This window comes from Chiloscyllium punctatum, chromosome 46 (assembly GCF_047496795.1).
Source record: "Chiloscyllium punctatum isolate Juve2018m chromosome 46, sChiPun1.3, whole genome shotgun sequence".
In the NCBI taxonomy this organism is placed as follows: domain Eukaryota; kingdom Metazoa; phylum Chordata; class Chondrichthyes; order Orectolobiformes; family Hemiscylliidae; genus Chiloscyllium; species Chiloscyllium punctatum.
In genome coordinates, this window is record NC_092784.1 from 24,806,568 (window position 1) to 24,820,147 (window position 13,580).

Sequence of the window (13,580 nt, forward strand, 5' to 3'; positions counted from 1 at the left end):
ATCTTCCCCGGATGTGGGTATTCCAGAAGAGGTCAGCATTTATTGTTCAGTCCTGATTTGACTGGACATGGTGATGATGAGCTGCCTTCTTGAACCATCGTTTCCATGTGCTGTCGGTAGACCCAAATTAGAGGGGAGTGAAATCCACAATTTTGACCCATTGATTCCGGAGGCACGGCAACATATTTCCAGGTCAGGATGCTAAGTGGGTTGTAGGGCTTTCCTATCTATCTACTACCCTTTTCCTTTTCGATGGAAGTAATTGTGAGTTTGTAATGTACTGTTTAAGGAGCCTTGGTGAATATCTGTAGTGCATCGTGAGGATGGTGCAGACTCCATGTATGAGCGTTTGGCTTTGGAGGGAATGCATGCTTTTCGATGTTTTGTTAGTTGTGTGTTGCTGCTCAGTTCAGCTGCTCTGTTCTGGACAGTGATGAGCTTTTCAGTATTTTGCAACTGCGGTCAGGAATCCTCAAGAAGGTTATGATTTAACCATCTCTTGCTACTCAGATGCTGACTAATCTGCTGTGCTTCTCCTGTGAATTGTTTCTTTAACACTACAATCATCCAGGCAAGCAGGAGCTATTCCATCATGTCTCATTCTGTATTGTAAAATGTAAACAGTTGGTCGCGAAAGAACAAAAGAAAGAGAAGACCATTTGGACAATGAAGTCAATAACGCTCTTCCTAGGAGAGTGAATAGCTTTTAATGGAGACTTACGGTGGCAAATCATAAGTGGCGTATAATCGCAGGCTATGTGATAGACAGGCTTCAGGGAGTCAAGAAAATCCCTGACTATTGCCCTCTCTTGTGACCACAATGCTATGTGGCTGCTGAGTTAGTTTCTCAAAGACATTGTGACTTTTACAGCACCAAAGAAGGTCTTAGGACCCATCTTGCAAAAGTCCATCATCAAGCAACGATCCATTCTGATCCCATTCTTTTCAGAACTTGGTCTGGGACCTTAAGCGCTACGGTAGTCCAAGTGATCAGTCAAATATTTTTCTACTTCTACCACCTTCAGCGAAATACTATGACCAAACATATGTTCCCCTCGCTGCCCTTGCCTGCGTTCCCCAGAAACCATTCCATCCAGAGCACCGTGGTGAACTGTGTCTTCACTCTCAACACCTTACCCACAGCCCCATCGAAGCTTTCTCTAAAACCACGGAAGATGTGACACATACATTCATATAACATGAGAACTAGGAGCAAGACTATGCTGCACGGGCGTTCGAGACTGCTTCGCATTCAATGAGATCATGCCAGATCATTGAATGGATATACATCCACTTAACCACCTTCGAAAGATAATCTTTACTTCCTTTACTGTTCAAAAAAAATCAGCCCTATCTTTAAAAACATTGAGTGATGCAGCATCAACTATTTCGTTGGACAAGCAGTTCTATCGAGTAACAATCCTCTGGTGGACGAAATTCCTTCTCAATTTAGTCCTTCTAATGTTGAGGCTGTGCCCTGTTGTCCTGGTTTCATCCACCAATGGAAGCATGCTCTCCACTTCTATCTCACACACGCCTTTAATAATTTTGTATGTTTCCATAAGATTCTGAATTTTTCTGAATTCTTCTGAATTTTCGATATCATCTTATTCCACATAGGCTCTTGTCATCAGCACACACCTTCAAACACGAAATCAACCTCGTTAAACTCCTCTGCTCCGCCTCCGTTTCAATATATCATTTGTCAAGGAAGGATAATAAAACTGCACACAGTACCGCAGTGTGAGCTTCACTAGCACATTGTACAGCTGCAAAATAATGTCTCTGCTTTTAAAATCAACTATTCAAGAATTAAAGACGAAATTATATTTCGTTGCTTGTAACTTGTCGCTCCTGCAGTTCAACGTTGTGATACTCGTATAAGTCTACCCAGTTCATATTGCATGATAGCATGCCGCAATTTTTTTGCCATTCACGTTACAAGATTTTTTTTACTTTCATTTATACAAAAATGTGTGATTTCACATTTATTAATATTGCATTCCATCTGCCAGGATATTGCCCATTAACCAAAGATTGCAATGTTCCTCTGCAAATTTTCACAGTCCTCTGCACACTTTGCTCTGCTACTCACTTTTATTTCAACTGCAAACCTTGATAGGACGCGCATGGTCCAAACTCCAAATAATCCATTTCAGTTGTACGTAATTGCGGTCCCAGTACCAATTCCGGAGGCACACCGGTGATGGTCAATAGAATAGCACTCATTTATCCTCAAACTTCGCTTGCTATTGGGCAAACAATCCTCAATCCATGCTCATGCTTTGCACTTAACAGCATGCACCCGTTCGCTGCCAGTCCCTGTGCGGCTCCTTGTCGAGGGCATTTTGAAAATCTAGGTATTCCAATTCACTGGCTCCCATTATACACCATGTTTGTAATGCCATCATAGAATTCTGAAAGATTTTGCAGGCATGAAATGCCCTATATCACCCCATGCTGCGTCTGTCCAATTTCTATCGAGATGCCCTGCTATTTATTCATTGATAATACACTCAAGAAATTTCCGCACTACAGAGGTTAAAAAAACTCGTCTATAATTAGGGGAATGGGTCTGGGTGGGTTGCGCTTCGGCAGTCAAGGTGGACTTGTTGGGCTGAAGGGCCTGTTTCCAAACTGTAAGTAATCTAATCTAATTCCTCATATCTTGTCTGCCTCCCTTTTTAAACAGTGACATCATATTTGTGTTTTCCAGTCTGCTGGGACTGCCCCAGAGACCAACGAATTTTGGAAAATTACGACAAGCGCACTTCTTTTTCACATACCATCGCATTTAGTACCCTGCGTTGCACTCAATCAGGGCCTGAAGACGTAAATATCTTTTGCTAATTTAGCTCCAACAATCCAACACTAGCTCTGTTGTTATAATGACTGTTCCCAGGTCGTCACCACTTTGTCAATTACTCGCATGTTATTAATGTCCTCAACTGTGAAGACCAATGCAAATGCCTGTTCAATGTCTCGGCTATTTCCTCTTATCCAAGAAGTAAATGCACTTTCTTATCCATGAATGGATCAACGGTTACTTTTGGCACTCTTTTTCATTTTATATTTTAATAGAAACTTCTGCTATCGATTATTACAGTCTGTGCTAATTTTAAATGCCATGTTCTTTGTCGCACTTTTCTGCAATAAATTGCATGTGTCAACTCTCAGCCCAGTTCTGCAGCATAACTGTATCCCTATGTAACACAAAATATCCTTCAGCACTATCAACAACTGTACCAAACTTAGTGTCGTCCGCAAATTTACTAACCCATCCTTCTACGCCCCCATCCAGGTCCTTTATAAAAAGTGACAGAAAGCAGTGAACCCAAAACAGATAGTGGCAGTACACCGCTAGCAACTGAATTCCTGGATGAAGTTTTCCCATCAAGTAATACCCGCTGTCTTCTTTCAGCTAGCTAATTTCTGATCCAAAACACGAAATCGCCCTTAAGCCCATATCTCAGTATTTTGTGCAGTCACCAACCATGGCAAAATTTATCAAACGGCTGACTGAAATACATACGTGCATAACATTAACGGCTTTATCCTCATCCATCTGTTTAGGCCACTGGCGAGTTTTGACAACATTTGTAGCTCAGGTTTAGCTTCCAGATGAAGCTTTGCTCGCTGAGCTGGAAGGCTCATTTCAAGACGTTTCGTTACCTACTGGGTAACATCTTGAGTCGGCCTTCGGGTGACGCACTGTTCATGATTTCTGCTTCCTATTTATTTGTTTGGGTTTTTTTGGTTTGGTGATGCCATTTCTTGCAGTGATATCATTTCCAGTTCTTTTTGTCAGGGGGTGGTAGATGGGGTCTAACTCGACGTGCTTTTTGCTGGAGTTAGAATGCCATGCTTCTAGGAATTATCGTGTGTGTGTCTGTTTCACTTGTGATCGGATGGGTGTGTTGTGTAAGGATACCAGTGAGAGAGGGACATGTCGTTTTGTGGTTCATGTACCCTGGTGGCTCGTTTTCTGCCTGTTTTTTCCATACGCAAAAACTAATGACATTCACAAAATACCGTGCAAGAACTGTAACAAACACTACATTAGACAAATATTACATTCGACTGAGACTGCACATCCATTCCTAGGACAAGCCAAACAAATACATGCAGGAGAATTCCTCGAAACATGGCGTCCCAAGCAGAACGCTCTCAGAAAACACTTCGAGTTCGATGCCATGGACTACCCCCGAGAAAAAAGACCAGGCAATGGCATCGCCACCAGAAATGACATCACCAACACAAAGAATCCCAAACATATAAACTGAAAGCAGGATTCATGAACAGTGCTTCGCCTCGAGACCCACTGCAATTGTTACCTAGTAGGGTGACGAAACATCTGGAAATGAACTTTCGAATTCAGTGAGCAAACCGACATCCAGTTTAATGACCTACTCAAAGAACTCAATAATGTTTGTGAGTCACGACTCCCATTCAGAAAACCGTCTTGACATTCCCTCATAAAGTTATTCCAATCGAGATGATTACAAATCTTATCTCTCAGAACTGTTACAACACTTTACCCACAACCGATCGAAGGGTCATTGGTCTATAATTACCAGGGCTTTCTCACCTCCCCTTCTTGAATGAGGGACCAACTTTTGCCGAAGTCTCGGAAATCTGATTCTTGGCTTCCCACACAATTCGAGGTAAAATCACATCCGGACAAGGGGAATTTATAAATTTTCACATTTTCAGAGTTTGTAACACCTTGTCATTGGGAACTTCAATCCTATCTCGTCTAGTCGCCTGTTTCTCAGTATTCTCCTCGGCAACATTTTGTTTTTCCAGTGCGAATACTGACGAAAGATATTGCTTTAGTCCTTCCCCTACTGCTTCTGACTCCACGCACGACTCAGCACGACTGCCCTTCATTGGTCATATTTTATTCCATTCATTCTTTTCGCCCTTACATCCAAATGGAAAGCATTTATATTTTCGATATCCTATCTGCCAACAAATTCTCAGTTCCCCTCCTGGTTCATCTTCAGTCTCTCTTCAGGTCTTTCCTGTTTAACTTGTAACTCTCAATCGCCCTAACTGAGCCTTCACATCTCATGCTAACACAAGCCTTCTTCATCTTAACAATTTCCTTCGTAATCATGACTCCTACGCTTGACAATTTCCTCCCTCTCTGACAGGCACATACTTATCAAAGACAACGGAACCTGCTCTTTGAATAAGCTCCACATTTCTATTCTGGCAATTCCCTGCCGTTTCCTTGCCAACCTGTGCATGCGTAATCTTACCTAATCGCATTGCAATTTTCTTTCCCACAGCAGTCGCGTTTGCCCTCCGGTGTATACCTATCCATTTGAAAACCTAAAATAAAAATAACTGATTTTTGGTAACTATCACCAAAGTGCTCACCTACCGACAAATCTAACACCTTACCATGTTCGTTAGACAGTACAAATCTAATTTGGCCTCTCCCCTTGTTGGCCTGTCCCATTGCACAGTATTTAAGGAATTTATCGCAGATACACTCAACACTCTCTTGGTCAAGGCTACCCTGACTGAGCTGCTTCGACAGATCGACATGTTGATTAGAATCCCGCATGATAATTGCCATACCATTTTTTCAGGTGTTATTTAGTTCTTTGTTTACTGCCCTCCCCAATGTGATCTTAAAATAAGGAGGCGGATAGACGACGACAATCAGTGACATTTTCTTCTTAGAACTTCTAATTTCCTCCCAAATGGATTCAAACTCATTCTCCATTGAACCTATATCATCTGTCAGCATCGGTCTGCGATTGTCAATGAATGTTGGAGTTGCACCACGTTCCTTACCATCCTTTCTGTCCTTCCAAAATGTCTCACGCCCGTAAATATTTATCCTCCCCCCCGCCCCCCGCCAGTCTTGACTGTGCCTCTCCCTGTCTCTATAATATCTACTAAATCGGATTTGTTCGTGAAGATTTATGCCGTTATTTCTCCAGCCTTATTCTGAAAAGTACGAGCATTCAAGCAGACTGCCTTTACGGTCGCTTTCTTACACAGTGATTGGCAACATCTCTAATAATATCTTCTACTTTATCCATCCTTCTTGTTTCTTGCTTCTGATCACTTGTCCATTTCTGACCTCACTGCTTAGTACAAAAGTGCTAAAATACACCTTCCAGGTGAAGCAACACTTTCCTTTCACTTTGCACAATCCAGTCTACTCGATTCACTGCATGCATTGTGGTCGCCATTACCTTGGGAAACGAAGTGTTGACTGGATGTCCGTTTGGCAGAATGCCAAGTGCCATATCCAAAAATGTGCCTTATCTTCCAGTTCACTGCTCCTTCAGCACAGTACCATGTTTCCTAGCAAACGTCCCTAACTCAGGCTTCCTGCAGTGTTCCACCACAGCTCAGTACATGCTGAAAAGGAAACAGACCATTTTCTGCTTGACGACCCCGCAACCCTCCATATCAATTTCAATCATTTTAGAGGCCTTAAGCCTCCAATATCCTGGCGCCCAACACACCCAACAGGCCTAGTTATAGCATAGCAGCCATTACACACTACCTGTCGTTTGTCACTAACAATCTCTGTGAACAGTTATTTATGCTCCACACAGATCACTATCAATTCCTTTGTCCAATCGTTCCTCTCTACTTCGGCTCTATCCCCGTAACTCGTTTAATCCTAATTAATGCGCCTCCTCATATCTTCAGCATGTAGACCAAAATTTTACTGGAAACCATTAGTGCGAAGGAAGGGGTCACTGGACAGAAAATGTTAACTCTGATTTCTCTTTCCAGCATCTTTTGATCTTGCCCCCTGAGGAAGCTTGATACTGTGCTTGCGTAATGACCCACAGCACATAAGACAGAACTGTGTTCATCCTGAAAAGTTTTCTTCTTGATGAATCCTATTACAATGTAAGCCTTTGGCATCGTCTCCGTAGGTCAATGAATATAGAAATCAAGTGCTTGGGATTTGTGCAGCAGTTTTGTTCTGGATATGATAAACAACAGAGAGCAAAATTTCCGTCATGCCAGTTGTGAACAGATAGGAATCTCCACAAGAGTGGAATCAAGTGAATGTTTTTCATCCAGAGAAAATTCAAATCATTTCTCACTGTAACACCCTGTAGCCGTCGAAGCAAAATATTTTATAGCCACAAAGGCTGAATACAGCAGCTTCCAGTTAAAATACCTGAATGATCTCCCTGCAGTGTGACAGTACAGTTGTGTTAGTAAATGGGAAAACTGAGTGAATCACTTTACTTTTTCAGCTGGCGAACAGTCCTCTTGTCGTAAGATAAAGGGGCAGAATGCAGGAAGAGGGTTGAACAGGTTCTTAAGCAGTTTGACATAGGGACTGAGGAAGTGTTCGAGGTTCTGACCGGCTTGAAGTGGACATATTCCGAATTCAGGACGGACTGTAACTTATGTTCCTCTCTGTGACAAGGGAGGAAATTGCAGTTGTTCTGCAATGCTTTACATTCCTCTTTGTGTTTGTAGCGGACTGGACGAACGCAGTTCCACTTTTCCGCACGATTGGGAGAGATAAACCACAGAATCACACAGCAGTGAGTCTCACATCAGTTGAAGCAAACTTTTGGAGCAATCCCGGAAGGAGAGAGTTAACTGCCACTTGTCCAGGCAAGGTTACATCAGGGAGAGACGTCACCTATTTGTTACAGGATGTCATGCCTAACAGATTGGATTAAATACATTGTTTTCGCAAGTCATCAAGCTTTTTAACGAGGCTAGTGAAGTTCATGATGTTTGTGTGGATTTCAACAAAGCCTTTAAAAAGTCACCACACTGGAGATTGGTAAGAGAATAAAAGTGAAAAGGGATTTATGGTCCCCAGGCAAGTTGGATCCAAACTTAATTTGGTGGTGGTAGGAGACACAGGATGGTGATAGAAGGCTGCTTGTATGACTGGAAATGGTATATGGTATTCAATGGTGTACCAGAAGAATGCATACTGGGACACATGCCGTTTGTGAATGTGTGGAAAGAATACAGAACAATTTAGGGGAAAATGATAAGCAGAGTTGCCGATGATTCGAATATTAGCAAAGTGGTTAACAGTGATGAGAAGATCGTAGGATGGAGGAAATCAGGGATGGATTTAACAAATGTCAAATGCGGAGAGGGGATGTTGAAACTAACATTGGAAAACATGAGGTGATGCACATTGCAAGTAACACGTCAATGGATGATTCAATGAATGGCAGGACACGAGGAAGTCCAGAGGAACAGAGAGACTGAGCATGTTGGGCCACATATCCGTGAAGGCCGCAGAACATAATAGTTAAGGAGACAATCACAACTTTATCAGTCAAGGCAAAATTTGTAGAAGCAGATAAAGTGGTGTCACAAGAAGACAATGTTGTGAAGAAAGTACTTATACAAGAGGCAATAGACAATAGGTGCAGTAGAAAGCCATTCTGCCTTTCGAGCCTGCACCACCTTTCAATATGATAAGGTCTGATCATCCTTAATCAGTATCCTGTTCCTGCCTTATCTCCATAACCCTTGATTCCACAATCCGTGATAGCTCTATCCAACTCTTTTTTGAATGAATCCAGAGACTGGGCCTCCACTGCCCTCTGGGGAAGAGCATTCCACACAACCACCACTCTCTGGGTGAAGATGTTTCTCCTCATCTCTGTCCTAAATGGTGTACCCGTATTTCTAAGCTGTGTCCTCTGGTTTGGCACTGCCCCATCAGCAGAAACATGTTTCCTGCCTCCAGAGTGTCCAACCCTTTAATAATCTCATATGTCTCAATCAGATTCCTTCTCAGTCTTCGAAACTCACGTTTATACAAACCCAGACGCTCCAGTCTGTCAGTGCAAGTTAATCTCGCCAGTCCAGGAATTGACCTCATGAACCTACGCTGCACTTCCTCAATTGCCAGAATGTCTTTCCTCAAATTTGGAGAACATAACTGCACACAGTACTCCAGCTGTGGTCTGACCAGGGCCCTGTAGAGATGCAGAAGAACCTCTTTGCTTCTATCCTCAATCCCTCTAGTTATGAAGGCCAGCATGCTATTAGCCTTCTTCACTACCTGCTGTACCTGCATGCTTACCTTCATTGACTGGTGGACAAGAACACCCAGATCTCTCTGTACTGCCCCTTCACCTAAATGGATTCCATTTAGGTAGTAATCTGCCTTCCTGTTCTTGCCACCAAAGTGGATAATCATAAATTTATCCACATTAAACTGCATATGCCATGCATCTGACCACTCACCTAACTTGTCCACCTCACCCTGTAATCTCCGAACATCTTCATCACATTTCACCCTGCCACCCAGCTTAGTGTCATCAGCAAATTTGCGAATGTTATTTCTAATACTTGGCACGCTTTTCGTCATTAGTCAGAAAGTAGATTATCCAAGTTGGAATATCATGTTGTGGCTATGTAGAGCATTGGTGAGATCACATTGTGAATACTGCTTGCAATTATGGTCAATTTCTACAAGAAGGATTTTGTGAAAATTGAAACTGTGCACAAATGATTTACAAGGATGTTGCGGGGACCTGAGGGCTTGAGTTAAGCATGGAGACCGGGTATGCAGGGACTTTGTCGTTGGAATGTTCCAGACAGCGCGTAACGTTTTGACGGTTTGTAAAATCGTGAGGGGCATGGATCGGCAACTGGCCTAAATTGTTTGCACAGGATGGTGATATTCAGAACTAGAGGGCACAGGTTTAAGGTGACAGGCACTGAGGCACACTAAACAAAGTATAGAGAGTGACGGAATGATGTTTGATTTCCAACAGGCATTAGTCCAGCTCATTCTTCGGTTTCACAAATAAACATTTTCTTCGGGAAAGTAGTTTGGTTGTTAATTCGTGAATGGAACATAAGGGCAAATAAAATTGAGTGATGTACTGATGAGTTAGTGATTGGGTAAAATATTGTCCAATGCACTATAAAATGGAGCTGCAATATTTATATCGAACAATTAATAAAGATCTTTTAAATTAAATGTGATGTTGCAGGACTCTGAAATACACGCCTATCTGGCTGTGCTGGGATATGAGTTACATTGACTTTTCTGCAGGAGCATCAACTAATTCGGAAGGCAACATTATATTTTTCATCAGTTCCGCAGTGACGAAGCCAATAATTATTCCTCCATTCCGATCATCACTTGACAAGGTGAGCATGCAATTCCTGATCGAAACATTCCACTTCATGAAACTCGTTTTTCTTTTGAGGAACAAAATGTAGCAGTTGTTAACTGCAGCTTTCTTTTTTCCTTTACAAATTTTAATATTCAACCATTCAGTTGAACTAAAAGAATGCTAAATTCCACAACAATCACTGCTTTTCTCTCAGATATTCAGCGTCTGCAGTTTTCCTTTCTTTAGTGAACTGAATGATCTGATATTTATGGGGAAAAGAATGTTGCAGTTTGACTCGAATGTGACAAAAGAATTAACTGAGTGCTGACAGGTGTTTTAATTAATTTTCTAAAGAAGATGAGCTGAGGTGGTGTCGAGTTAAAAGTGTGGATCCGGAAAAGTACACCTGGTAAGGCAGCATCCATGGAGTAGGAAAGTCGTTGTTTCGAGCATAACTTTTACATCAGGAATTTTCGAAACATTGACACTCCTGGTCCTCAGATGTTAGCTAACCACGTGCTTTGCTAGCGCCATACTTCCTGACTCTGATCTCCCGCATCTGAAATTCCCGCCTTCTCCTCCGGTGGGGTAGTTTCAGATACTGTTCCTGAGATGTAACAAAATGCTCGTAATGAGAGTTTAGATATGCATTTGAAAGCTCAGCATTGATGCAAAACATTCTCCCCCTCCCAATCTGCCAAGCAAATGCAGTTCCTTCGCCTCCTTCATTGACATTCCTTAAACACCTGACGCCTGAGAGAAGATGGCATCATCTTCCGCTTGGGATCTTGATGCCACATAGGACCACCAGTTTCCACATTCGCCCTCCCCTCACATTATTCTAATTCCAAGACTCCAGTTCAACCATGGGCAGCACGGTTGCACAGTGGTTAGCACTGCTGCCTCACAGCGCCAGAGAACCCGGATTCAATTCCCGCCTCAGGTGACTGACTATGTGGAGTTTGCATATTCTTCCCGTGTCGGCGTGGGTTTCCTCCGGGTGCTCCGGTTTCCTTCCACAGTCCAAAGATGCGCAGGTCAGGTGAATTGGCCATGCTAAATTGTCCGCAGTGTTAGGTAAGGGGTAAATGTAGGAGTATGGGTGGATTGCGCTTCGGCGGGTCGGTCTGGACTTGTTGGGCCAAAAGGCCTGTTTCCACACTGTAATGTAATCTAATCTAACATTGCTATCATGACCTGCACATCACCTTTCCAATCTACCCGCTCCACCTCCTCTCTGCATGAGTATGTTATTTTGCACCTTCATTGACTCATCGCATTCTCAGCCATCACGTCCCCAAACTCCCAAACCGCCAATTTACCTCTCAGCCCCCGCGGCCACAAACCTCATTCCTGATGTTGGGTTCATGCCCAAAACGTCAATTCTCCCACTCGTCGCATGCTGCCGGACCTACTGTGTTTTCTATCACCACACTGTCGACTCTAATTTCTAGCACCTGCAGTTTCTCCACGGCGCTGTATTGTGTAAAAGTCACTTTATTGGAAAAGTCCAGTTTCCGTGGTTTTCTATGTCGTTAATTTCATTTGCTCAATCGGCTCTAGCAGGAGTATTGTTTGTCTTTCTGCAATTATCATTACAGCAGGGATGTGACAACATTGGAAACGGTGCAGAACAGATTTCCCGGGATATCATCTGTTCGAAGAGTTTCAGTTGTGAAGATAGTTTGGACGGACTGGGCTCTCACAAAGATGTTTTTTTTCAAAAAAATAGAGCTGCACGTTTTCTCAAGGATACTGTGTTTTGATTTTTTTATCAAAGGCGTTGGAAAACAGTTCAGGCTCCGAATCGGATGAAGTGTTACAGAGATGAAAGTGTTCGCTGTGAGGCCTTTCATTTTTGCATCAACAGCTGAGGCACGAGGCCAAAGACTTTATGATTTAGAAATGAACTGTATAATGGTAAAAGAGTGGTCATTCCAGACAGCTGAATTCCGGTTTTTAGATTTTGCAGCAGTGGTGCACTAACTAAAAACCTCAATCCTTCTGCGTTTCTAATTTTTACCTGTAAGCTTCTAGTTCATTTTTACTGTGTTTAATGTGCTTTCTTTTGGGATTGTTGTGTATTTTCAGAACAGCATAATTTAGTCTACTTTGGATGGACTAGGTTCTGTAGGTATTCTGAATTCTGTTTTTTTTTTGTTTTTCAATCCCTCATTTTGTGAATAATTTTTAAAACTAGTTTAATCGGGTAATTTTCACTGTACACTTAACGAAACAATATATAATGTTAAGGTCTGGGTTGTCTGCTTAATAACGTTTCGAATGTTGTCTTGTCCATAACAAATTGGGAGGTACTTGATGTATTAAAAGAGCGACTGATAGGTGCTAATGTCTCTATTTCGGGTGTTAATTTGGCTGGGGATCGACAATGCTTGGGAAAACAATGTCTCATTTAGGTACAAAGAGTTGTCTGGCTATGGACGATATAAAGTTGTTCGTTTTACAAAAATGATTCAGGTCAGGCTTTTGGAATTCGCAGACATGCTGAGTGTGTATTTGCCTATTTCGGTGAGGAAAGGAGAGATCATTCCCGCAGTAGCTCAGCATTTAACTAAGCTGGAAAATCCATGAGAATCTGTAAAATTTAATTGAAAATGAAGCAGCTTGAGTTAGACGATAGAGATAGGGAAAGGACACCAGATTTGAAGCAATTTGAGTTATGATTCGAAGCAGAGAGATGGAAGAAGAGAGAGCTGCAGAGCAGAGAGAAGGGCAGACAGAGTTTGAAATTCAGAAATTGGCAATTATTAAATGAATTCACCTTAAAAGATGAGGTGTACAAGATAATTAGCGGTTTAGATAGGGTTGAAAGTGAGAACCCTTTTCCACGCATGGAGTCAGCTGTTACTCGGGGACACAGCTTTAAATTAAGGGGAGGTTGGTATAGGACAGGTGTTAGGGGTAGATTCTTTACTCAGCGGGTTGTGAGTTCATGGAATGCCCTGCCAGTATCAGTGGTGGACTCTCCCTCTTTATGGTCATTCAAGCGGGCATTGGATAAGCATATGGTGGTTATTGGGCTCGTGTAGGTGAGGTAGGCTTCGGTCGGCATAACATCGAGGGCCGAAGGGCCTTTACTGCGCTGTATTTTTCTATGTTCTATGTTCGAAAAGACTGGAGATAAAGGCTGAAGATAAGCTTAGTCTGGAAGAGCATAATGTTAAAACGGCAACGTTAGTAGCTGAAATGGCTGATTGTTTTGAACTGATCCATAAAAATGGATGGGCTTCCAGAATCATTTTAAGTCTCAGGGATAGAAATTGGGGCAAAGAGAAATCCTCACATGGAAAGGGATCGTTAAATCTCAGTGAAGATTACTAGGATAACGTACCACAGGGTAAATAGGAACCCTTTGAAGGGAACAAGATCTGAGGTTTTCATTGCAATAAAGTAGGCCACATGAAATCAGTGTGGGAGAACAAGGGAAAGCACTGGAAAGCCAGATGCAGTAAAACA